At 39.7% G+C, this 26,715-nt stretch overlaps 1 long non-coding RNA gene across 1 annotated transcript in view; it reads left to right on the top strand.

Annotated features, from left to right (window-relative positions):
- The window catches only part of LOC148126464 (uncharacterized), a 40,828-nt gene extending 14,477 nt beyond the window's left edge, over positions 1 to 26,351 (top strand). Inside the window, exons 2-3 of the long non-coding RNA XR_015742638.1 lie at positions 20,118 to 20,425; positions 26,147 to 26,351. This is a non-coding gene — a long non-coding RNA (uncharacterized LOC148126464). The remainder of the gene's footprint in view (positions 1 to 20,117; positions 20,426 to 26,146) is intronic.
- Positions 26,352 to 26,715: the final 364 nt, after the last annotated feature.

Here is a 26,715-nt window from a genome sequence, read left to right as displayed (position 1 = left end):
TGTTTGTTTGTTTGTTTTTTGTTTGTTTAATACTGCCACCTATTCGCCCATGGTGACTCGAGGCAGCTTACACAATGTAAAACCATGTTTAAAACAAAAAATAAAAATAAAAAAGAATAAAAACTAACAAAAAGAATCAAATAAATTAGTAAAGTACAATAGAACAAAAAAATTGGGGGGGGAGGGGTTAACTGGATATGTTAATTCAGATCGTAGATAATTTGTGATGGCAATAGAAATTCAGCCTTCCCCAATGAAGAACGTTGCACACAAAAAGTTTACGTCAAACATATGAGGCATCGTATAAAGTTTCTTCAACTGTTAGAGTCTGTTAAAATATTTTTAAGCGTAATGCCATTTTATCTACAGGGACTATACCAACATTTCAGCCTGTTTCTCTTACAATTGAGCATCAAAGACTGTTATATAATGAGGAATAATATCAGCTGTCTTGCAAACACTAATGAATTCCACTGGGCAGTTTTAGAGAAAGATAGGTACTATCATTTTGCCAAAGTTGTATTCTAGATGATGTCTGGCTTTTAAAGTCATTAAATTAAATTATAGTTTGTGCGCATTGTCATCCAACCCTTTTTCTGGTTCATTAAAAAGTCAGAGCAAACTTTAATATGGATGTAGAAGTTCTCCTATTTCCAAATTCTGTTTAAAATATTCCCAAATGCTACCTGACATATGGGCCTTGAAAACTAAAAGGACGTTCCCCTAAAACAGGATCTGGGGAATTTTGGGAGCTGAAGTCCATACAATTTAAAGTTGCCAAGGTTGAGAAATCCTGCCCTAAGGGATTTTGGAGACCAATAGCTACCTATATCTTAGTCACTTCCTGTCTTGACTATATGGGGCTCTATTTGGGGCTCCCCTTGAAAAATAGCTGAAAGCTTCAAGTGGTTCAAAATGCAATGATCTGCATAGTTGAATACAAACCTAGATATGCACAGGTGTCATCTCTTTTGTGGGATTACACTGGCTGCTACTCTGCTTCTGAGTCCAATTCAAGGTAAAAACAGCTAACAGATAATAAGAGTTGGAAGGGAAGTTGTAGATCATCTACAACTAGTCCAACACCCTGCCCAAGCAGGAGACCCTACACCATTTCTGATAGATGGGAGTCCAAGCTCTTCTTGAAAGTCTCAAGCTCCCACAACTTCTGAGGGCAACTTCTGTTCCATTGGTTGATTGTCCTCACTGTCAGAAAGTTTCTCCTTATTTCCAGATTAAATCTCTCCTTATTCAGTTTCCATCCATTATTCCTTGTTTGGCCATCGGGTGCTTTAGGAAATAGCTTGACTCCTTCCTCTCTGTGGCAGCTCCTCAAATATTGGAAGACTTCTATCACGTCTCCACTGGTCCTTCCCTTCACCAGACTAGTGATGCCCAGTTCCTGCAACCATTCATCGTATGTTTTAGCCTCCAGTCCCCTAGTCATCCTGGTTGCTCCTCTGTACTTTTTCTAGAGTCTCAACATCTTTTTTATAGTGTGGTGACCAAAACTGGATGCAGTACTCTAGGTGTGATCTTACTAAGGCTGTACAGAGTGCTATTAGTACGTCACTTGATCTCGATTGTATCCCTCTGTTAATGCAACTTAAGATTGCATTAGCTTTTTTGGCTGCTGCTGCACACTGCTGGCTCATATTTAGCTGGTTGTCCACTAAGACTCCAAGATCCTTCTCCCAGTTACTGCTATTGAGCCTGATTTCACCCAGTCTATATGTGTTCTTTTGGTTTTTCTTGCCTAAGTATAGAACTTTACTTTTCTCTACATTGAATTTCATTTTGTTAGATACGGCCCAGTGTTCTAGTCTGTCAAGATGCATCCAGCCTATCTTCTTGGGTGTTAGCTATTCCTGCCAGCTTAGTATAATCTGCAAATTTGGTAAGTCCCTCTTCTATTCCCTCATCTATGTTGTTAATGAAGACACTGAAGAATACTGGGCCTGACAGAACTTTGTGGTACCCCACTGCGTACTTCCCTCCATGTAGAATTATACCCATTAAGGGCTACTTGTTGAATGCTGGTCGTCATCTTCAAAGCCCTCCATGGTTTGGGACCAGGTTATTTGAAGGAGCATCTTTCCCCTGTCATATCTATCCCACCCACCAGAGCACAAAGGCAGGGGAAGTTATGTGTCCCTTCAACTAAAGAGAGATGAAGAAGAAGGATCTTCGCCATGTGGCTCCCTCTCTGTGGAACATCATCCCCAGGAGATAAGATTGATCCCCACTTTGACACTCATCCGTAAAGCCCTGAAGACCTGGTTTTTCTGGGAGGGCGGAGCTGGCGTCGTGACAATACGGCATGCGATCTTGGAGGTCTGAGATTGCTGCCGATATCTTTGCTCCTGGATGGTCCAAACTGCAAAGTCTCTGGTAGATCCAGGAGAAGCTCTTTTTGCCAGCGGCAAAGAGGCAGCCATTAAAGCTGCTGAAGTTGGGACAGCTCTGAAACAAAAGAGAACAGAAAGAGAAAGTGTGCCGGTTTGGTGAGAATTTTTTCTTTACTTTAAGATTTGAAAGAACACCCTAAGGAAAAGAAAGAATCTGTAAAAGTTTTGACAGAAGTGATTAAGCGGCGATTTTAAACAGGAAGTCAAAGTAATATTTTTTATTTTTTTTTCTCATTGCTGGATTTTTTACACATGATTTTATATTTTGAAACTGGACTGGATTTTTTTTTCACCTATTTTTTCTCTCCTTTTTGACTTTATAATATTTTAGGCTAGAGATTCCCTTCTAATCATCTTTTTAAATATCTTTTTCCCTTTTTAATTAACTTTCATTATATTTTGTATGGAAAAGGAGGGGGAATGTGAAAGCAAAAGAAACTTTGTAACACTGCCAACTAGAGGCTTGGAAATATTCTATCTCTTTTTTTTCTTGACCAGACAAAGCTGAGAAAGAACTGAGACTTCTTTTCAAGGACATTGCCTGTTTGATAAGATAGAGGGAAGAGCATGGGAGAGTATTATTGTAGGTGCTCTTCTGGGTTTCTATCAAAATCTGGAGTCTGGTGTTGAAGTTTATAGGGAAAAAAAGGTGATAAGACTCTGAAGAAGAGAGTTTTAAATTTTAACAAAGGCCTTGGATAACCAAACAAGGTGCAGTGTGCTCTTTTTACTTTTTTTTAAGCTGGGCTATTTCTTACTTTAACAAACCCCCTCCTTACTACTTTACTTTTTTTAATAGCTATTTGGATCTTTGGCCTTTTGGAACTTGTCTTTGTCTTTCTTTTTGTTTTTGAAGTCTAATCTTTACGTTTGCATTTTATTTTAAAGGAAAAGCTTTAGTATTAAGGATTTCCTTCCTTTTTTTTTTTAAGGGAGTAATCTCTTTTCTTTTTTCTCTCTTCCTCCCTTGTATTTTTTTCTATTTACTTTCTATATTTTTTTGTAGTTTTCTTTTTTTTTGTTATGCATCCTTTTATACCTGAGACTTTTTAATTGGATTAAGGTGTTGAAGAACCTGAAGAACTTTTCTCTTCTTTAGTTTTTTATTTTCTATTTTTCCGCCTTTTCCAGGATTTAACAGTTTTTTTCTTTTTGTGTGTGTGTGTTTGTGGTCTTTTCTTCCATATTTGAGTTTTTACTGCTATCTAACCAATCGATTGGATTAAGGTGTACAAGAACCTGAAGAAATTCTTTTTTTATTATTATTGTTATTATTTTGCTTCTTTTTTTCCCAATAGTTTTACTTGGAATTACAATTGGTTATTTCACAAGTGGATTAAGGTCTAGAAGAACCTGAAGATTTTGAATTGTCTGAAATGAGTAGGAAACTAACATCCCCTGGTTCCTCAACTTCTACTTTTTCCTCTGGAGGACAACGCTCAATACAGATGATGTTACAACAAGAAAAAGAACAGGAAAAAGTGACACTGCAGATGATTATGCAAGGAATTCAAAATATACAAATAAGAACAGAGAATATTGAAAAGAGAACAGAGATCATTGAACAAAGAACAGGAAAAACTGATGAAAAGGTGGAGAACATTCAACAAATGATGATGAAGTATGATGAGAGATCCAAAAAATTGAAGAAGATAAACAAAGAGATAAGAAGATTGGAGATATTGATAGCAGATTAACTGTGATTGAACAAGATAAAAGTGGGATGTTGAGATGGGAGATGGACAGATCAGAATTTTATCTCAGATTCCAAAACATAGAGGAAGAAAAGGAACAAAACCTAGCTGAGATAATGATAGAAATTTTGGCTGAAGCTCTGGAAATAACTCAAGAGAAGATGATGGATGGAATAGATGAGGTTTATCGAGTCTTCACAAGATACGCAATGAGAAATAGCCTACCAAAAGAAGTTCACATCAGATTTACAAAGAAAGCCACTAAATACAAATATTGCAAGTGGCAAGAGAGAAAATATTGAAATATAAAGACAAGGAGATTGTGGTCCTGAAACAAGTACCTAGAAGAGTGAGAGAGATGAGATTAGAAAACTGATTTCTGACTAAAACTCTACTTTAAAAAGAGGTGAATTATAGATGGCTGATTCCAGAAGGTTTAATGTTCACATGGCAAGAACAGAGACATAGAATTGACTCAATTGAGAAAGCTGAATTATTTTATACAGAATATTTTGGAGGGAAAGAGGAGGAGGCAGAAAAAGAAATGTCACTAATTGAATTCCAAGAGGACTGCCAAATAGCGACTGAAAAAGAAGAAGGTGCAGTAAGCGGAAAGGAGGAGGTAAGAAGAACAACGTGAACTAAGAGCTATGAGAGCTGCTAAACCTAACTACAAAATATAACCATGGAAGAGAAAAAAACTGATTACAATTAACATAAATGGACTTAACTCAGCTGTTAAAAGAAGGAAAACTTTCCACAAATTAGAGAAATTAAAATTTGATATAATCTGCCTACAAGAAGTACATATTAAAATGCAACATGAACAATTGCTGATACAGCCAAAATTAGGGAAAATATTTACTTCTTTGACACAATGCAAGAAAAGAGAAGTGGTTTTATACATTAAAGAGAATATCCCAGCAAAATTGATATACACTGATGACGATGGAAGATTACTAATGGTGGAAATAATGGACAATAATATGAAAACACTCCTGATTGCAATCTATGCCCCAAATGACAATCAAGAAGAATTTTATAGAAAATTACATATGAAAAAATTTAACTGGACTATGCTAATATAGTTATGATGGGAGAGTTTAATGGAATTGTAGATAATAAAATGGACTATACAGCACAGAAAACAATAAAGCAAAACAGAAAGACTCTCCCTAAATCTTTTTTTTAAATGGTTGATGAAATAAATTTAAAAGATACATGGTGAGAAAGAAATGCTAAGACTATTCAATTCAAACAGACATTTATCATGGTCCAGAATAGATATCATATGGATGTCAACAGAATTGTTAGCTAATATTCAAGAAATAAATATTGAAACAAGTACTTGGGCAGATCACAATCCAATGACAATTAAACGGAAAGGACAAAGAAGAAGGTCTAGATGGACATTAAATAATACTATATTAAAGGAAAAAGACTTCATACAGTGGATGGAGAAAGAACTGGCTTTCTTCTTTAGAGAAAACAAAAAAGAAGATACATCAATGCAGAACATATGGGATACAATGAAGGCATATGCCAGAGGCTTGATAATAGAATATACAAGGAAAAGAAATACCATGAAAAGTCTACCCTCTAAGGCATTAGAGGATGAGTATAAAGGACTTGAAAAAGAGCTTCAGAAAATGCCACAGAAAAAGGACATTAAGTTAAAAATGGATATAATTAAACATAAAATGGGACCAATGGAAAAAGAAGAACTAGCACAGAAAATCAGAGGTGCTAAACAGAACTATTTTGAAGATGCAAATAAACCAGGTAGATGGTTAGCATACAAATTGAGAAAGGAAAAAGAATCAAGGAAAATATTGCAACTAATAGATGACCAAGGACAAGTTTGCTATGGTAATTATATGAGACTATTATGGGAAACTATACACACAAGAGAATATTGATGAGGAAAGAGTTAAACAGTATTTACAGAATGCTAATTTACCCCAGATACCTAAAGAGATTGAAACAATGTTAGAAAGCAATATAACGATGAGGGAGTTAACTGAAGCACTTAAGAAGCAAAACAATGGAAAGGCACCAGGCCCAGGTGGACTTCCGACAGAATTTTATAAAACACTACAAGAATAGTTGAACCTTCCATTGCTAGAAGACCTGGTTTTGCCGATAGGCCTGAGATCCCCAGAATGAGATGGAGATCATCAACTGACTCATTGGATTGTTGTTCCAATGGGTAGGTGGGGGAGTGTTATTGCTTGTTCATTGTTCTTATATTTTATCCTTGTAAGCCATGCGGAGTCACTGAAAGGAAATTGGGTGGCCATATAAATTTCCCTGTATAAATAAATAGAAGCATGGTAAATATATTGAAATTATGTACCACAATCTCCCTTGACTATTGGAATCCCTTGCAGAATGTCACAGCTTGTATTTATTTAGCTACCTGAAGCATATGCAGAAAGACACCCACACTCACACACATACAACTTTTTAGGAAGGGATGCACTGTACAAAACTGGAAGTCCACACGTGTCAGCTGCAAAAATAATCAGGGCCATAGCACAAACTATTGCCACAAACTATTTATACTCAAGAATCTGGTTAAACCGACGATCATCACTAAACTGGCATTAAGTAAGGGTCAACAGAATCAAGAGAGGTTAGACTTGTGTTTCTTGTGGCAATATAAAGACTCTAAACTAATGACAAGTTTAATTCTGCCCTCCAGCTCTGACTGTTCTTTTTCTACAACACTATGCACAATGCCAAAAAGTCAGGAATGCAACCTCCCAATTTTCCTGAAAAAGTGTGGCCGTCAAACTGTATTTTCTTTTAATATAGAAGAAAGGAAGGAATGGAAGGAAGGAATGGAAAGAATGTCATCACTTCAAATTAGTTTATTTTTTTAATTACATTTAAATCAAAACAATTTAAAATGTAATTGAATTCAATTTGTAATTGTTAATGTGGACAGAAGGAAATAAAATCCAGCAAACTCCCAGGGATTATTCGTATTAACAGTTAATTTGGTTTTAATTATATTTTAATGTAAATCATTTGTGTCCTGGCTCCATCTATTGCTTTGTCTGTGTTCTGCCTGCCTTTGGTATAAAAGTCCTGGTGGGCTTCTAAGGCAAAAGGATTCCATTCCTCCCCCACCTTAAAAAAAGAAACATGTAGAATATTTCAAACAATATAAAATTAATGGGGGTTGATACAGTTGTGAAGGGTTAAATAATGAAGTGTTCATGCGGTTATAAAAAAAACATAATATAAGATAGTTTCTGGGATAAGGAGAAGAAGAGGATTAACTATTAATGAGAGGCAGCAGCCCTGGTATTTTTCTACAGAGGAGGAAAAACAAATTAAAATCAGGGAGAGGGAAAGAGGGTGAGAGGAAGCAGGGGAGAAGGAGAAGGGGATGGGGAGAGGGAGGGAAGAGTGGGGAATGGAGATAGGGTGAGAGGACAAGGAGAAGGAAGAGGGGGAGATATAGAAAGGGAGAGCGAGAGCGAGAGGGAGAGGGGATGGAGACAGGGTGGGTAGCAGAAGAGGAGAGGGAGGGAGGAGGAGCGGGGAGGAGGGAAATGGGAGAGGGGCACTGTTGGAAGTTAAAACCCACCCCTCTCCTAGAGAAGTAAAATATTTTGGGATGCACTAAAAAGGCAGAATATTTCCCCTAAAAGAGAAGTAGAAACTCAGAGAGGCAGAAACTCAGCCCCACCCACCCATCTTTGTTAATGGGCCATTAAGGCCTGGGCCAGTCTATTCTACATAACAAAGACCTGCGTCCTTAAGGCAGAGCCATTGAATTGCCCTTCATTGTACCATCCCCCAAGTTTCAACCAAACTTAGCACACAGACTACCTACAAAGCTACCTTTGACCTCTGAGATCAACCAATCAGGATACTCTTTCTGTGCCCAAAGGGGTTCAAAGCCCAGAGAGGGCATAAAACCCAGGGACTCTCGGCGTCTCCTCCCTTTTATTGCCCAGGAACCCATCCTGTTCATCAATAACCATCTTTCCAAGCAACTTCCATGTTTCCAGTGTCCTTTTCCCCCCACTTGGAACTGAACCCAAAAGGAAGTTTTTCCCAACAGGACGGAGGCTGGGTGAAGGGAGAAAGAGAGGGAAGAGGGAGAAAGGGAGAGGGGGAGATAGAGAGACTGGAGATGGAGATGGAGAGTGAGCGGGAGAGGGGGATGGAAACAGGATGGGGAGGGAAGAAGGAGAGGGGAAGGAGAAGGGGAGATAGACAGAGGGAGGGAAAATGGAGATGGTGGAGATGGAGAGCAAGAGGGAGAGGGTGATGGTAGGAAGGGAAAGAAAGAGAGGAGAGAATGGAAGGAGGAGGGGAATGAGAGGGGAAAAGGGAGAGGGGAGAGGGAGGGGGAAGGGGGGTTCAGAGAGGCAGGGACAAGCGGAGTGGGAGAAACCAATCAGTTGTATTTTGAAGACTAACCAATTGGACTTCATATCATCTAAGCTGGTGTTTCTCAGTCGTGGCAATTTTAAAATGTGTGGACCTCTCCTCCCATGAATTCTCCCACGCTGGCTGAGGAATTCTGGGAATTGAAGTCCACCTTAAAGTGGCCAAGGTTCAGAAGCACCCCCTAAGCTTAGGACAGGCACAAATCAAATCCTCAAAGTATTTTGGAAAGGTTTGCATTGAATAGGCCTTTCCTAGAACTATATATCAACAAATAAATGCTCTGTCCTACATATTGGCAAAAAAAAAATCAGAAAATAAAATACAAGCTGAATAGTCAAGATCTTGTTGATGATCCAAACTCTGTAAAGGACCCTGGAGTACTCATCTCAAATGACCTAAGTGCTAGGGCCCACTGTCACTACATAGCCAAAAAGGCATTAAGAGTTGTTAACCTAATCTTACATAGCTTTTTCTCTGGTAATATTACACTACTAACGAGCATACAAAACATTTGCTAGACCAATACTCGAATACAGCTCATCAGTCTGGAACCCACATTACGTATCTGATATTAACACAGTTGAGAAAGTCCAGAAATATTTCACAAGAAGAGTTCTCCACTCATCTACTCGTTGCAGAATACCTTATGCCATCAGACTCAAAATTCTAGACCTAGAAAACCTAGAACTACACCACCTTCGGTCCGATCTAAGTATAGTACATAAAATCATACATTGCAATGTCCTACCTATCAATGAATACTTCAGCTTCAACCATAACAACACAAGAGCAAACAATAGATACAAACTCAAGGTTAATCGCATCAAACTAGATTGCAGGAAATACGACTTCAGCAACAGAGTGGTCAATGTCTGGAATACTCTACCTGACTCTGTGGTTTCTTCCCCAAACCCCAAAAACTTTAACCTTAGACTGTCTACTATTGACCTCATCCCTTTCCTAAGAGGTCTGTAGGGGCATGCATAAGTGCACCAATGTGCCTACCGTCCCTGTCCTATTGTTACTTTTATGTTTTTCCCTATATGTATCCGTGTATTCATAACTGTGTTTTTACTTATACCTATCATCTTGTAAACAATTGACAAAAATAAAAAATAAAAAATAAAACTAGGGCTGATGCTGGGCAGTCCAGCTTTGATGAAGGTTTGAGCAAAACAGCCTCTTGGCAATGCCTCATCGAAAAGCCAGACTTTCACTACACTAACTGTGGGCTGGGAGTGATTATATTATTTTCCTGCCAAAGAGTTATTTTATGATATGCAGAAGTCGGTTCTCCTGAAGTGAAGGCATGTACTTGGGATCATGAATCACATCAAGATAAAGTGATGAGCCTCTTAACAGATAATCAGAGTTGGAAGGGACTTTGCAGGTCATCTAGTCTACCCCACTTCCCAAGCAGCAGACCCTACACCATTTCTGACAGCTGGGAGTCCAATCTCTTCTTGAAAATCTCAAGTGATGATGCTCCCACAACTTTCAAAGGAAACTTCTGTTTCATGAGTTGATTGTTCTCACTGTCAGAAAGTTTCTCCTTATTTCCAGGTTAAATCTTTCCTTGTTCTGTTTCCATCCAGTGTTCCTTGTCTGGCCTTTGGGTGCTTTGGAAAATAGCTTGACCCCTTTCATCTCTGTGGCAACCCCTCAAATATTGGAAGACTGCTATCATGTCTCCCCTGGTCCTTCTCTTCATTAGACCAGCCATGCTTAGTTCCTGTAATTGTTCTTCATGTTCTCAAGTGTCTCTTTTTGACTGAATCGAGTTCAGATGTCAAATCTTTTCATAGTTTCACAATTCCATAATTCCATAAAGAAAACACTCCATCCCTTTTTGAATAGATGGCTAAGGTCATCCTCTGTTGATTCTAAAAACAATCAGTTCCTTTGTGCAGGAAGATTTTTGCCTCATTGTCTGAAAGTGGAATTTGAATTCCAATCACCTTTTCATTTGGTTGTTTTTAACTATTTTCTGGGGTGATACTGGGGGTCCTAACGGATGATTTGCTGCTCACCACCACAATGTGGGCAGCTATATTAATTCCACAAATAAATAAATATGCCTTTTTCTCCCTCTCCAGAAATATTTTGCAGCATTTCTTCAGTGACAACAAAATTGGGGGGGAAAGAAAGAAAAGAGTACGATGTTGACAGCATCATTAGATTATTATATATTTCTGGGGTCCAGGAAGAATATATCCATACTGATTATTTCACATTTTACATGATGCTCAGCAATATGCAAACTAGCATAGGTGCTGCGCGCACACACGCACACACAACAGAAGCTCTAGTTTCCATACTGTCAAAATATAGAGACATTTTTAAAACAACAAATCGCGTTTTTGCAAGATGGTTCCATAATTCCTCGATATGCTATCTCTCTTCTTTGAATGAAAGCATCATTCCTCTGGAGCTGTATTCGTTGTTCACCATCTATTGTCAACATTTGACTGATTAAGGCATCAAAGATCTACTGTATGATTTCTTGTAAAAATCACACTTGGAGTGCCGCCCTAAGGAGTGAAATTTGGGGGAAAAAATGGAAACAAACACAACACGTATAAGTTTACTATCTTGGTGCGTCAAAATCCTTCATTCTTATTCTGCTAAATGACACACTTGGGGAAATATTTTTCATCAGTAAGAACTGCTAACATTGCAATCAATTAAATATAAGCCAGAAGTGTACTGCAGTTGCCAAAAAAGCCATGGCAGCCGTAGAGGGATAGAACAAGATGACGTAAAGTGCTAACACAACTTTATAATCCCTTGGTAAAGCCACACTTGGAATACTGCATCCAATTTTGGTCACCACAATATAAAAAAGAGGTTGAGACTTTAGGAAAGGTGCAGAGAAGAATGTCATGCCCCTGTCGGAGTCTGAATCTGAGGAGGAAGACGAACAGCTGACAGGGAGTGGGAGTGTGGCTCCATTGGCTGTGGAGGAAACTGGGGAAGGGCAAAGTCCGGTTGGGCAGGCCCACCTGCCCTCTTCATCCTGGGGCATGTAGGGAGGAACGGAGAAGAGAGCAATGGGGGTTCCATGGCTTACAGGGGAGGAAAGGGCCCCGATTCTCTTCATTAGCCATACCTGGGAAGAAAGTTTAAAAGAAATGCAGGCTGCATGTGGCGGCTACTGGGAGCAAATGTGAGTTTATCTTGTGTTGTCTTTGTTAATCTGTGTTCCTGGCATCTTTCCTACTGTGTTGAGTTTTGCCATGCCTTCACGTCTGGAATTCTTGCTCCTGCACTGTCAAACTAATTACCTCATTTTGCCTTGTTTGGACTTATAGTTACAGTTTTTGTTGACCATGTTTGGGACTTCATTCTCTGCAGCCAACAGCTGTTCCTATGAGAGTTTTTCTGTAGCCAGAAGGTAACCAAGACATTGGGGACAAAGTTGGACCTAATAAAGGGACTCCTATTGATTAGCTGACTGTGTTGTCTTTGTGCCACGCCCCAGGTCATCACACTGAGCAACAAAGATGATCAGGGGACTGCAGGCTAAATCATATGAAGGATGATTGCTGGAACTGGTATGTCTAGTTTAATGAAAAGAAGGGCTAGGGATGACATGGTAGCAATCTTCTAATACTTGAACATAAGGAAAAGGGGGACAACCTATCCTCCAAAGCATCTGAAGGCAAGACAAAAAGCAATGGATGAAAAGTGATCAAGGACAGAACTAACCTAGACATAAGGAGAAATTTTAGAATTAACTAGTGGAGCCACTTGCCTTCAGGAGTTGTGGGTGCTTCATCACTGGAGGTTTTTAAAAAGAGATTGGACAACCATTTGCCTAAAACGGTATAGGGTCCCCTGCTTGAGCAGGGGGTTGGACTGGAAGACCGCAAAGGTTCCTTCCAAGTTTGTTATTCTGTTAGGTGATCCTCCAAATTAAGGTAATCTTCTAGTTCAACCTCCCCGCCTGTAGCAGATCCTATACCAGCCCAGACTTTCTTTGGGTTTGATTTTTCTGACCTAACTAGCACTCTCCCCAACTGACCAGTGGGAAGACACACAAGCTGGCATCCAACTAACATGTCTCTTTCGCACTTAAACTATGTCACCTCATGGTGTTTGATTCACAGTGATGGGCAAAACGGTCTCTCTGTTTGAAAAGCCCAATGAAATGATGCCAAAACGACAAGCACTGTGACTTCACAAGGGAGGCAAAAAACGTTGTCAGCCAGGAAGAAAGATTAGTGATAATGTTTGCCAGTGGGGAGCCAATTCCTGTATTCACAATGTCTTCTCCTGTAGATCTCTGCTGTGAGAATCCAAAGAAATAGCATGATTCTCACAGGGTGCACACAGGACTTCTTTTCTTTTCCTTCTTTGGATTCTCTTCTTCAACGTCTCTTTAGAAAACTATGCACCATCTCACATTAAACTAGGGAAGCCGGTCCATCTGTACTTGTGAAGGAGAGATTTATTTATTTATTTTAAAAGAGGTGTTCCTCTATATATCCAATGGTGAAATGCTAAGATCTTCAAGAAATCTATTTCAAGAACATAAGTAGGTGGGATGATAGTAGGATATCGTTCCTTCTCACTCTTCTTTCTTTTCTCTTTCTCCCTTTTCCTCTTTCCCTCCTTTCTTTCCTTCCCTTCCTGCCCTCTCTCCCCATTGTTTTCTTTCTTTCTTTCTTTCTTTCTTTCTTTCTTTCTTTCTTTCTTTCTTTCTTTCTTTCTTTCTTTCTTTCCTTCCTTCCTTCCTTCCTTCCTTCTTTCCTTCCTTCCTTTTTTCCTTCCATCCTTCTTTCTTTGCTCCCTCCATTTCCTTCCTCCCTCCCTCCCTTTCTTTCCTTCCTCCGTTCATCCCTCCTTCCTTTCCTTCTTTCCTTCCTTCCATCCATCATTCCCTCCTTCCCCTCCATCTCCCTTCCTTCCTTTCTTTATCTCCTCCCTCCCTCCCTTCTCTCCCCTTCCTCTCTCCCTCTCATCCATCCTTCTTTCTGTCCTCCCTCCCTCCCTCCCTCCCTCCCTTCCTCCCTCCCTTCCTTCCTTCCCTCCTTCCTTTCTTCCTTCCCTGGCCTCACATCCTGAGTCTTACTAAGAGGAACCCCCCCAAAGGTCACCTGTAAAAGAGCACAGAAATCTGTCACCATTTGGGAAAACCATTTGGCAGAGAGAAAGTAAAAATGGCAAGTGCTGCTTAAAAGCAGCTCTAATGAGCAGAAAAGAAGAGATGGCTAGTTTTATTAGAGGCTCACAGCATCCCCTGAAAAGTCACACGTCAGCTCTCCGCCACTATTTCCATTTCCCCAAAATCTTTTACCTTTAATTTGGAAGGGAAAAAAAAATGCTACAATGGATCGGGTTTTGGAACAGCTCAGCAGTACAAATTCACAGGAAGCCTCTTTCAGTTCATGAAATTAATGGCATAAAGCTAACAGCTTTCCCGAGAAATTAAAGCAAAGATACGTCTGATTAAATAACTATTTTACTATTTTATATAAATAGCATGAATTCTGGGGCAGCCTTGTAAGATTGGTGATAAGGCGCATAGTCCATGCCAACTTTTTCATCAGCATTTAGGGCATCGCTGGAACTTCAATTCACAAGCACCGGGGAATTTTCTTTATTTGAAAGCACTTGTTTATTTCTCTGGTCTATTTAATTCTGAGTTGGAGGCTCATTTTGGATTGTGACCTGCCTGGAAGATAATTGATTTGGCAGTGAAACTACCTCTTGCTGGGCCCCCTAAAAGAGATGGAAGCAAAAAAAAAAAATGGTTTGGTTGAGATTTCAAGGGAAAGTTAACTAATTTTCATGTATTTGAAACAGTATGCACACTCCGGACTCAGCCATCCTTGGAAAGTCTCTCTTTTCAACATTTTGAAATGCAGCATGCTTGTTCTGCTTTTTTCCCCTTTTCCCTGGATAAAGGGGAAAGTGCACAAAACTACACTAAATTGGAGGAAACAACTTGCGAAACAATGCATATGAAGAAAGGCAACACACCGAATGCAGAAAGGCGCATCAGGATTTTACCTGTTTTTCTATTATTATTATTTTAAAATATCAAAACAAAATGGAAATGGACTAATTCACAAAAATGAGAAAATGTGTTTGGGAATTGTGCAGCAGGTATCCAGATGGAGTCGGAGACACTGACATGAACTTGTAGTTTTGTTTAAATAAATATATTTTACATCTATATGTATAGCAAAGAGGAACATGATGAGGTAAATCACAGAGCCCACAGAAGAAAAAGGCGGGAAAAGAAGGAAACTCCCCCTTTATGCACGTAGCAACCAATCACAGTGCAGATTGCCTCATGCAGGGGCTACCACTCACCAACCAACCAAGTCCCAAAGGTGCTTTTTTGTCAGACGGCAACTGGGCATTCTTGTTTTTTCTTTGAAGAGGTTTCACTTCTCATCCAAGAAGCTTCTTCAGTTCTGACTGGATGGTGGGGAATGAAAAGATTTATACTCCTTGCAGATAGCTGGACGTTTTCATTCTTTTAGAGAGTCGTTAAACTTTTGGAAAGACCATGACCTGGATGACTGAGAATCTCCATAGACTCTTAACCAATCAACTATAACTGTGTGTTCTGGCTCACCGCACAACCCCTCTACTAAGTTTAAATATCTTAACAAACTGGGAAATCAAACTGATGGATTTTTCTATGCCAAGATCTTGGGAAGATTATTTCTCAAAGAATCTTCTGCAGAACATTAGACGTTCCCTAAAGATATCATTGAAGAGACTCCAGAAGCAAGATGCAAAGAAGATGAAAAGATTTCCAAGATGCAAAGATGAGAAAAATATTTTTTGCAAGTTTTTGAGCTATTTCATGTCACTATTGAAAGAAGTCGCCGAACAGAAATTTGCCAGAAACTTCTCTTCAAATGTCACATTGAATCAATTAAAAAAAACCAACTGGAATATATATGTGTGTGTGTGTGTGTGTGTGTGTGTGTGTAGGTGAATGTTTGTAATGTTTAACTGAGAAGGCACTGACAATCTTACCACCCTTTGTTTCAACCTGTCTCTGTGGAACTGGCTTTGCAGGGCTCATTATAACCAAGACCAACTATGGAAATAGGAGGAATGCTATGCCAACTTTCTTTCTTGAACAAATCTCACTCCAGATAATAATAGGATTAGCTGTCAGAGGCTGGCTCGCATATTACCAAGTATAATCAATTTGTGAAATGGCAAAGTAAAAAAAAAAAGTATCAACTGGGTTGAGTTCATATATTTTCTTTTTCTTTTTTAAAGAAAAAGTTGTGGGTGCTTCATAAATATATCTACCATGGGTGCTTGAGTTCATTTCATTTTATTAACTGTTAGGAATTTGAGAAGGCCCGTCTTCAGAAGACGAAGGAATATTTTAGCTCCATCTAAAAAAAATGCTAAGACGTAGTCAGACATTTTTTATGGATCACCCCTTTTAATAACCCAGGGCAGAGACATCAAACTTTCTTTATTTTGATTTTTATCCTGCCTTTATTATTTTATAAGTAACTCAAGTCATCAGCAAAACTTAATATTCCTTCCTACCCCTTTTTTCCCACAGAACAACAATTTTGTGCAGAGGGGTTGGTCTGAGAGAGAGAGGGACCAAAGTCACCCAGCTGGCTTTCATGCCTAAGGAAGAACTAGAACTCACAGTCTCCTGGTGATTGGCCCAGAGTCACCCATTCATCTTTTCATGCCTAAGGCAGGACTAGAACTCACAATCTCCTGGTTTCTATACCAGCATCTTAATCTTAACCTTAACTTTAACCAGTAACTTAACCTTATTCAGCATCTTATCTGCTTTAACCCAATCTAAGCTCCAAGAGTTTCCATTTATCCTGCTAAAAGAGTAATAGCGTAACATCAGTGGAGTGGGGTGTTACCAATGGTGGGATTCAAATTTTTTTTACTACCGGTTCTGTGGGTGTGGCTTGGTGGGTGGGGCAGGGGAAGGATACTGTAAAATCTCCAATCAGAGGTGGTATTTGGCAGTTCTCCGAACTACACAAAATTTCCACTACCGGTTCTCCAGAACTGGTCAGAACCTGCTGAATACCACCTCTGGGTGTTACCAAATGTTGGAAGGAAAATCCATCTGGTTCAGTTCCAAGCTGAGAGAAAGACGCTGGAAACAACATGGAGGCTGGTTGGAAAGAAAGTTTAATGATGAGCAGAACCCCCAGGGTTTGATTCTTGTGCAGCTGATTAAATGGTCGAATGAGTGGATGGATCTTTCTAGGTTTCTGTGACTTTGAAGTTTGCCTAAGGCAGGGGCTGGAAATGTGATAATATGATTGTTTAAAATGCCTTGTTATTACAAACATACATCTGCATTTTCAGCAAGGGTTCTCACTGCAATTTTCAGATTGAATATTGTGATCTCTTTAATTTTTTTCCACCTTCTTTCTAGCCTTTTCACAGATGATTACAACTAAGTGGGAGTTTTCATAATAGCTTTGTAACACAAAAATGTGACCGTCTGATGCAAATTTGGAGCTGTTTCTTATTTGGAAATATAGCAGCAAGCTTTTAATAGGGTTCCACAAGTTGTTGGTTTTGTTTTCCACAGCCATGTTTTTAAAACACAATCTCACAATCAAAATTGTCAGCAACTATTCTGTAAGTTTCACTAAATGTCCAAAGAAATACTGAAGAATCCCAGAAGGACACAAGACAACAACAAAGATGCCAAGTTCTACAATGTGACAATTAGGAGAACTAACCTCATAATTTTAACTAAGACCCTGAATCAATGTTTCTTGACAATTTTAAACTGTGTGGATTTCAACTCCCAGAATTCCCCAGCCAACATGCTTGCTGGGGAATTCTGGGAGTTGTAATCCGCACAGCTTAAAATTACCAAGGGTTCGGAAACTGTGTCTTGAACAAAAAAAGAAAGAAAGCTCTGTGTTTGAAGAGATCATCTCTATAGTACCCTTCTTGTTTTTGTGACCTTCTCTTTCAGGTCATCAGTAGAATTTCCACTGACATCTATAGCCAACTTTTAAATTTTCCTTAAGTGTCTTCCATTTTAGATTTCCAGGAATGCTAGAAAATATTTGAAACAATTGACTTCTCAGAAAGAATGACCAAATGAGGCCAAACTAGATCCTATGATTGCCACCAACTGAAGAAAAATAAAGAAAGTTTAGTGGATCATAAAAAGAGTGGCAAAACAGACATTGAACTATTTTATCTCTAAGCACCATTGTTAAGAAATGCCAGCATCGAAATCAAAGTCCAATTCTTGCAAAAGCAAGCTTTTTCATCATCCTAAGTCATACCTCAAAGGGCACAATCACTTTTTCCACTTCACAAATCCCACAATGTCCAATTCCATCCCTTCTAATGCTGAAGAATCTTCCCTAATGGGAGAAGACTCGGTGACTCAACAAGGTGAACTTATTTCGCCCAATCTTGGAATTCAAAACCCCGAAAATCAATCAAATCAAGACAAAAGGAATCAACTGTCCTGCCAATATGTCCAGTTCCCATTAACACTTCCTGATTGTTTCTGATCTCTCTCGTTTAAGGCTGCATTTGATCTCTAAAGAAGATAAATGTAGAAGATTGGTTCCTGGATACTGGAGGAGATTGAAAATGGTAGCTCACTTCTTCAGCCCACAGGATGGGTGTCTATCTGGATGGAAAGATGGAGGGAGAGATGGGGATGGATGAACAGATGATGGATCAATGAAAGGAGGGAGGGATAGAGGGTTGGAGGAAAGGAGATGGATTGAGGGAGAGATAGCTGGAGGGATGGAGGGATGGAAGGTGGGGGATGGAGAGGTAGAGTAATGGATCAATTCTGAAGAGGACATTGTTCTTGGAAGTGTTGGAGAATGCACTGAGGTTGATTCCACCAGTAGAAAGGAAGTGACCACAAGGAAGATAGGAGGTTGCTTATCTTATTTTTTTTATTGTATTTGATTTCACTTTATGATTAATGCAAACCTTGAGGCATACAAAGTTGAGCCAGTGTAGAAATGTCATAGCGAATAAATAAAGCAATGGAGTTTCTTCTGCTACCATTGGAGACAATTGGAGCATTGTCTCTTGCCCAAACTTTCTGGAATCAAATCAAAACATTCTAATAAACACACTCCTGCACATAGGAATATGAGCTTTTTTGCATGTTTAAGTCACAACTGCAGCCTTTCAGCTGCTCATGTAGTCTTCATCCCTACAGTAGATTTATTCTGAAAAGACATGCAACCCCCAAGTGAATTCTGCATGGATATTTTAGCATAGAACAATAACATTAATAACTAAAGGAGAATATTTGTAGCTCAGTTGAAATGTGGTATCCTTGATGCTCTCTGAGCCTGGTTGTTTTCTTACAGATGTTTCATGAGCTAAACTAGGTAACATCATCAGTGCCTCTCAACAATAATACTGGCACAGCAAGGGACATCTATTAGAATAGAGTAAAGTAGGGTGGAGTGGAGTAGAGTAGAGTAGAGTAGAATACCGAATTGGAAGGGAACTTGGAGGTCTTCAAGACAAATTCCTTATGTGTCCAATCACACTTGGCCAATTACAAATTCTATTCTATTCCATTCTATTCTATTCTATTGTACTCTATATCCTATTCCATTCCATTCCATATTTTCTATTCTATTCTGTTCTGTTCTGTTCTATTCTGTTCTGTTCCATTCCCTCTTCTCTTCTCTTCTCTTCTCTTCTCTTCTCTTCTCTTCTCTTCTCTTCTCTTCTCTTCTCTTCTCTTCTCTTCTCTTCTCTTCTCTCATTCTATTCCATTCCATTCCATTCCATTCCAACCCTCTGCTTAGGCAGGAAACCCTATATCATTTCAGACAAATGGTTATCCAATCTCTTCTTAAAAATGTCGGTGTTGGAGCATTCACAACTTCTGGAGGCAAGTTGTTCCACTGATTAATTGTTCTAACAGTCAGGAAATTTCTCCTTAGTTCTAGGTTGCTTCCCTCCTTGATTAGTTTCCACCCATTGCATCTTGTCCTGCCCTCTGGTGCTTTGGAGAATAGCCTAACTCCTCTTCTTTGTGGCAGCCCCTGAGATATTGGAAAACTGCTATCATGTCACTCCTAGTTCTTCTTTTCATCCAACTAGACATACCCAATTCCTGCAACAGTTCTTTATATGTTTTAGCCTCCAGTCCAGTAATGAGATTCATTTTTTTTTACTACCGGTTCTGTGGGCGTGGCTTGATGGGTGTGATAGGGGAAGGATACTGTAAAATCTCCAGTCAGAGGTGGTATTTGCCAGTTCTCTCAACTACTCAAAATTTCCACTACCGGTTCTCCAAAACTGGTCAGAACCTGCTGAATACCACCTCTGCTCCAGTCCCCTAATCCTCTTGGTTGCTCTTTTCTGCACTCTTTCTAGGGTCTCAACATCTTTTTTTACGTCATGGCAACCAAAACTGGATGCAGCATTCCAAGTGTGGGCTTAGCAAGGCAATATAAAGGCATATGAACACTTCACGCAATCTTGATTCTTTCCCTCTGTTTATTAATTTTTATTGGAGATAGAGCAAGAGATGGATAGATTCTTTACACCATGCCAACAGAGCCCTTTGCTTCTGGAAACAGGACAAGCCTGCAAACTTTATCGATTCTATCCTTCCTCATAGATAAAGATCTAAGCTTCCCTCTGATCTTGGCAAGCAGAAGAAAGACTGACTGCAGAAATGCAAAGGAGGAAGTGTTTGTAAATCGGTTACAATAGAATCTCAATGAACCCCCGTCCAGTTATCCAACACCCCTGCGGCGGGTAGCTTCTGCTGTAAGCTAAACGCACCCATCCTGGAGCATTGTGGTGTGTGGGCCCACATGGAGCTGAAACGGGGAGAATCGCAGGAGGCACTGAAACCTGACCTTCAGCAGGAAGGAAAGCATGGGAGAATTCTAATTGCAAGCATTGATTTGATCAAGCAGCGAGGTAGGTAGCTAGCACAAACACTGTTTCCCCGGCTAAATTGTGATTCTTATGTTTCCCTCCCTCCTTTCTTTCTTTCTTTCTTTCTTTCTTTCTTTCTTTCTTTCTTTCTTTCTTTCTTTCTTTCTTTCTTTCTTTCTTTCTTTCTTCCTTCCTTCCTTCCTTCCTTCCTTCCTTCCTTCCTTCCTCCTTTCTTTCTTTCTTTCTTTCTTTCTTTCTTTCTTTCTTTCTTTCTTTCTTTCTTTCTTTCTTTCTTTCTTTCTTTCTTTCTTTCTACAACTCAGGGCACAGCACCTCGTGCAAACACTTGACCTTCTGGTTTAAAACCCTCAGTTCTTCAACTAGATAGCACGAAAATATAGCCGTGGCTACAATTCACTGCCTCTAGCTTTGGAATGCTTTTTTTAAATAAATCAATATAATAAATTCATATGCACTTTTCTGCCTTCCGTTGAATTGGACACGATTGAACAGACGGAAGGAAAAAGCGCATATGGATTTATTCTAAAGTTGAACAGCATTTCTCAAAATCAGCCTGAGCTAGTTCAGCTTTTCAACTAAGTTTGATCATGAAAGTAAAAATCCTCTCAAACCAACTAGGATTTTTGTTGGACAGCCCAGTTTATTTATTTTATTTTATTTATTATTTTATTTGTCAAACATGTGTTAGATAACAGATATAATTAGAACATGATTATGATTACATGAAACGGGTACAAATAAAAAAGAAAAAATAGGACAGGGACGGTAGGCACGTTGGTGCGCTTATGCACACCCCTTATAGACCTCTTAGGAATGGGGTGAGGTTAACAGTACACAGTTTAAGGTTAAAGTTTTTGGGGTTTGGGGAAGAGACCAAAGAAACAGGTACTGCATTCCAGGCATTGACCACTCTGTTGCTGAAGTTGTATTTTCTGCAATCCAGTTTGGAGCAGTTTACCTTAAGTTTGTATCTATTATGTGCTTACGTATTGTTGTGATTGAAGCTGAAGTAGTCATTGACAGGTAGGGCATTGTAGCAGATAATTTTATGTACTACACTTAGGTCAGACTGAAGGCGGTGTAGTTCTAGGTTGTCTAAGCCCAAAATTTCAAGTCTGGTGGTATAAGGTATTCTGTTGCGAGCAGAAGATTAGAGGACTCTTCTCATGAAATATCTCTGGATAATTTCATATCCAGATACTAAGTTGGATCTGGCTGAGCTTGGCTTTCTTTTAGGACATAACGCAAGCTAATCTGAGGGCCACCCACAGACTGTTATTAAGTTGGTGAATGCTGTAAACAATTAGCAAGAATATGCAGCCTATGGGAGTTTCAAAGAAGAACCTCCATGCAGAAGTTCTCCCATTGACCTCCCGTTGAGTTTGGGATATACAAATTGTCAACTCATAAAATATTTCTATGGTCTTTTTAGAGTTGCTAACAGAAAGGGAGGGGGGAAAGGGCTTGAATGAGAGGTGCGGCAGCTTGGAAACCAAAAGTGCATTCCATAACTAGTTTTCAAAGATAGTAACTAGGTGATTGAAGTTTCTGCTACGCAAATATCTAACTGGAGAACATGATTGAGGACTCTTGGCTATGGATTGGAGAATATAAATTATGATATACCCGGGGTGGGGGGGAAACAGGGTCAAGACTAACAATGAATTATGTGTCTCAGAGTTGGCTACACCCAGGCAGTGCCAGACATGTTAACTCCCAATAAATCCTTTTGAAGTTTTGGAAGTTTGGCTCGAGACTCGTGATTTAATTGGGCTAACTGCCGGAATCCTGACAGAAATATCTTTGCATTGATTCCAAAATTGGTTGAGCTCTCTGGACACACTCCAAAAGAGCATCCATGGCACATATATAGGTGGTGCCTGGCTCAATAGGAGGGAGAAGAAGCAATGGGTGGAAACTAATCACGGAGAGAAACAACTTAGAACTAAGGATAAATTTCCTGACAGAGCAATTAATCAGTGGAATAACTTGCTTCCAGAAGTTGTGAATGCGCCAACACTGGAAATTTTTAAGGAGAGAGTGGACAACCATTTGTCTGAAATAGTATAGGGCTTCCTGGCTAAGCAGAGGTTGGACTAGAAGACCTCCAAGGTCCCTTCCAACTCTGTTATTCTGTTAAGACTTTCCAGACAACCTAAGTCCAGATCCCCGTTGCCCCTTCTCACCATGCCCAGGAATGTTAAAGCTTTCCTAAGGCAGCATACAAATAAAGACCAATCAAGTTCCTCCTTTACCAACAGGCAGGTGATATAAAGACAAAATAAAGTAAGGGTCTTCAAACTTGGCAAGTTTAAGACTTGTGGACTTCAACTCCCACAATACCTGAGCTAACATGACTGGAGGAGGAATTCTGGGAGTTGAAGTCCACAAGTCTTAAAGCTGTCAAGTTTGAAGACCCCTGAAATAAAGGCACAGAAATTTGTTGAGCCTGCCTGCCTTCTGCTCTCTGGGAGAGTGTCCTCCCAAGATCTGAAGGTCTCCCATTCTGATGATCTTAAGAAAGTTATTAAAAACCTGGTCTGTCTTTTCGTAGCTTAACCACAATGAGCTTTATTGCTGCCTGTCCAGAAGCCACCAAGAAAGCCTTCTGTGTGTTTTCCTGCTTCACAGCAGCAGACTCATAGCTATGGTGTTGCACCTCAGCTCAGCCAAATGGCCCGTATTCAAATCGCTTGCCACACACTGACATTCACAACAAAACGGCCTCAGTAATTAACTAAAATTTCACCTCCTCTCTGACAAGGATGAAGGTGGGCTGCCCATTGAACAATAAGTGGGTTTCCCCCCCCCTGATTTTGAATTGAAATGTCAGTTAGATTTGAGGTCACGTCCTGGTGATGCCCTAGACTTTTAATTAAAGCCTTTTATTGAATGTCTACCAGAAGAACTGAGTGAAATAATGAAGGGAATGTATCCTCTGATTGCCAGGAGCTTGTCACATTCCAAGTCAATTGTTAGGTCTGAAGAGTTGGGAGAGAGTATTTTTGAGTTCAAAAGGATAAGCTGCCCTGTCTTAGTCACATACATCCCTCCATAATTATACATAATGGCTCAGTTTTAAAAAAACCCTACAAAAACAAAACATAATTACAGCACTTAGATATAATGGGCACAGTCACTTAACTTACCCAGATCCCTCTTTTAAGGTTCCGGTAGATAGTATTTATCAAGTGTGTATGATAGAAATGGAATGTTCTTTGAAAAAAGAATTGTCAGTGGTAAGAAAGTCAGATGTAGGAGAATATTTATAGCTCAGGATTGAAATGAGGGGTCCTTGGTATTCTCTGAGCTTGGTTGTTTTCTTGCAGACACTTTATTACCAAACTAGGTAACACCATCAGTGCTAAGAGAGAGTGGAGTTTGTTCTCAGTTTATATTCTAGTGGCTTATCCTGGCAGTATTTGTGGGATTGGCCTTAGATCAGTGGCCGCCAACCAGTGGGCCATGGCCCACGGGTGGGCTATGAGAAAATTTTGGTGGGCCACAGAGAAATCTCATTCCCAGAGCACCCCCCCAAAGCAATTAATCCAGGCTGTGCAGAACAAACTTGCCTGCTAAATTGCTATTTTTCCTTTTTCCGACCATCATCTGTTCTGCTGTGCCAGGAGATTTAGATTAGCTAGGAAGCAGGAAATGATTGCATTTCTTGCTTTCTAGCTTGTCTTTAGATCTTCGACTCTGCTTTTAAGCACAGATGAACCTCCCTTAGGACTGAAGGTTCTATTATTCAGTGCAGACTCACGGCAAGCAAATTTGAGAGACTGAACTAGCCGATAGCAGATAGATAGATCACTGAATGATTCTGTGAGCAACTCAATCTGCCTGCCTGCTTTGCCTGATTTTGGGTAAAAGTTGCTCTTTTTTTAATAAAAAATTCAACATTTACATACATGGTGTGTTGTGAGTTAATTTTGTGAGTTTGCTTGCAAGCAAATTTTATGTGACAGACTGAGTTAGCCAATGGCAGATAGATAGGTTTCTGAATGAATCTGTGATTCTGTGAGCAACTCAATCTGCCTGCCTGTTTTGTCTGATTTTGGGTAAAAGTTGCTCTTTTTTTTATAAAACATTTCAATATTTATATAAATATTTACAATATTTACGTACAAGCCATGCCCAGCCAGTCACATGACCACCAAGCCACACTCGCAAATTAGGCCATGCCCATAGAACTGGTTAGCAGTCCCTGGGATTTAAAATTATGAGTTTGGTGGTCCCTCAGGTCCAAAAAGTTAATGACCCCTGCCTTAGAGGTTCTTTGGTTGGGTTGTTTACTGTTAGCTTCTTTGACAGTTCCTTAATTGGAGTATTGTTTACTTTATGATTGTTCATCTAATGTTAATCTTGGTGTTAATCTCTACTCATCTGGTATTGGTTGTTGGTGTGGGGTGGGTGGGTCTATTTGTTCTCTTTTTGGCTTGTAGATTGCCTCTTTTGAATATATGTAGATGTAGTTTATGTCTATGTGCCTATTGATGGTTGATTTGTCAGAGCTCCAGGCTTCCAGGAGTATTCTAGCAATTTTGGACTTGGTTTGGTCTAAGATAATCACAGTTTCCCAGTTGAAACTATGGTCTGTCCATGGCTTGTGAAAATAAAGTTTTCATCATGTCTCCTGACTGCTAGTTGGTGTTCATGGACATGTTCTGCTGGTCTTCTGCTGCCATGCTCTTGGTAGAGTTGGACTTTGAAGGGAGAGGAGGAACAACCAACAGGGATGGAGGTGTGGCTCTGGAAGTTGTGGAGGAGGCTGGGGAAAGTCAGAGGCTGGCTGGGCAGTCAGAGGAAGAACCAGGCCCATCCCCTTTGCATCCTAGGACATGCAGGGAGGAAGGGAGAAGGCAACAACTTGGCTTACGAGAGAGGAAGCAGCCATGATCCTCCTCATTGGTTGCAGCTGGGGAGACTAGTATATAAGAGAGATGATTACAACACAGCATTGCCAGAAGCAAAATGTGTGTTATTTTGGGCTGAAGTTATCTTGGTTGGTGTCCTTCCAACAGATTGTTCCTTGAATTTGGTAATCACTTATCCTGGTCCATTGTGGAACTTTCGTCATTGTAGTTTGTTTGGTTTTTTATTTCACATCTATCTGCTCATTAAGTTCAGAGTGTATTGTTTTGTTTTGAAGACTACTTTTGAGTATGTTTTATTTCCAGCTGAGAATTATTGAACAGTGGGGTCAAGTTGGAGGCATTAAAGGACATTTATTTATGTTTTGGATTTTGTTATGTTCGTATTACACTCTGGGTCATCACATCTGCCTATTTGTGCTACATAGCAGCTGTTGCAGTCATTATACTATATGCTGCAGATGACTCCTGGTTTTTTTCTTCTCCTGGGGCTTCTGGGTCTTTTGGTTTACCTAAGTTGTTTTGGAGGGCTTTAGTTGATTTGTGTGCTATGCTGATGCCATGCGATGTAATAATCTGTTAGTGGTTTCTGAGATGGTTTGGATGTATGGTAGTGCTATCCTTTTACAGTTTGGGTTGGTTGTGCTATATTGAGTTGAGTTTGATTCCTTTGAAGATGTTGTTGATGGTAAGGGTCAACATCAAGAACATCTTCAAAGGAATCAAACCTACAAGGGAAGAAAACAACGACATGCTACCCTTCTTGTATATCCTCATCAGCAGAGAAAGCTAGAAACACAGGTCTACTGAAGAACCACCGACACCAACCAAGTGATCCACTGCCAAAGTAATAACCTACTTCCCACAGGAGAAGCTGTAGATGAACATTATTTAGATGAGTCCAAACACATTGCAGCAATCCTGAACATCAGGGAAAGGATCATCTATATAACATCTTCCAAGAAAACAAGTATCTATCCAACTTCATCATCATAATTAGCAACCAGGACGAACCACACCTTGCTTAAAATATAAATAGGAGGCAAAGGTTGAGAGAATTTCATGGAATGGAAGAACATATTGTCCTTGCTGAAATCCAGCATGAATTTTATGTCAGGGCTGGCAAACTGAAACGGAAATCAAGAAGTCATCTGATGAAATGATAGGAGTGGTGCGGTGATCTAGAGGTAGGTCTCTCACCTCATAATCAGGAGGCTGTGAGTTCAATCCTAGGTAGAGGCAGGTATTTCTTTCTCTGGGTGCAATGAGAATAGATCTGCTGAACAAAACTCCATATTGGTGACAGGAAGGGCATCCAGCCAGTAAATACTCTGCTCCATTCAGTTGCCCAGATTCCATTCCTGCAAAGGATTATGGAATGGTTAAAAGACATTGTCTTTCCTTAGAGAACCTATCAGAATCTATCCTTGACATCAG

Source organism: Pseudonaja textilis, chromosome 3, assembly GCF_049901715.1.
Source record: "Pseudonaja textilis isolate UNSWEBS1 chromosome 3, rPseTex1.2, whole genome shotgun sequence".
In the NCBI taxonomy this organism is placed as follows: Eukaryota; Metazoa; Chordata; class Lepidosauria; order Squamata; family Elapidae; genus Pseudonaja; species Pseudonaja textilis.
Note: the sequence above shows the minus strand (reverse complement) of the source record. Positions and strands in the feature narration are given on the sequence as shown.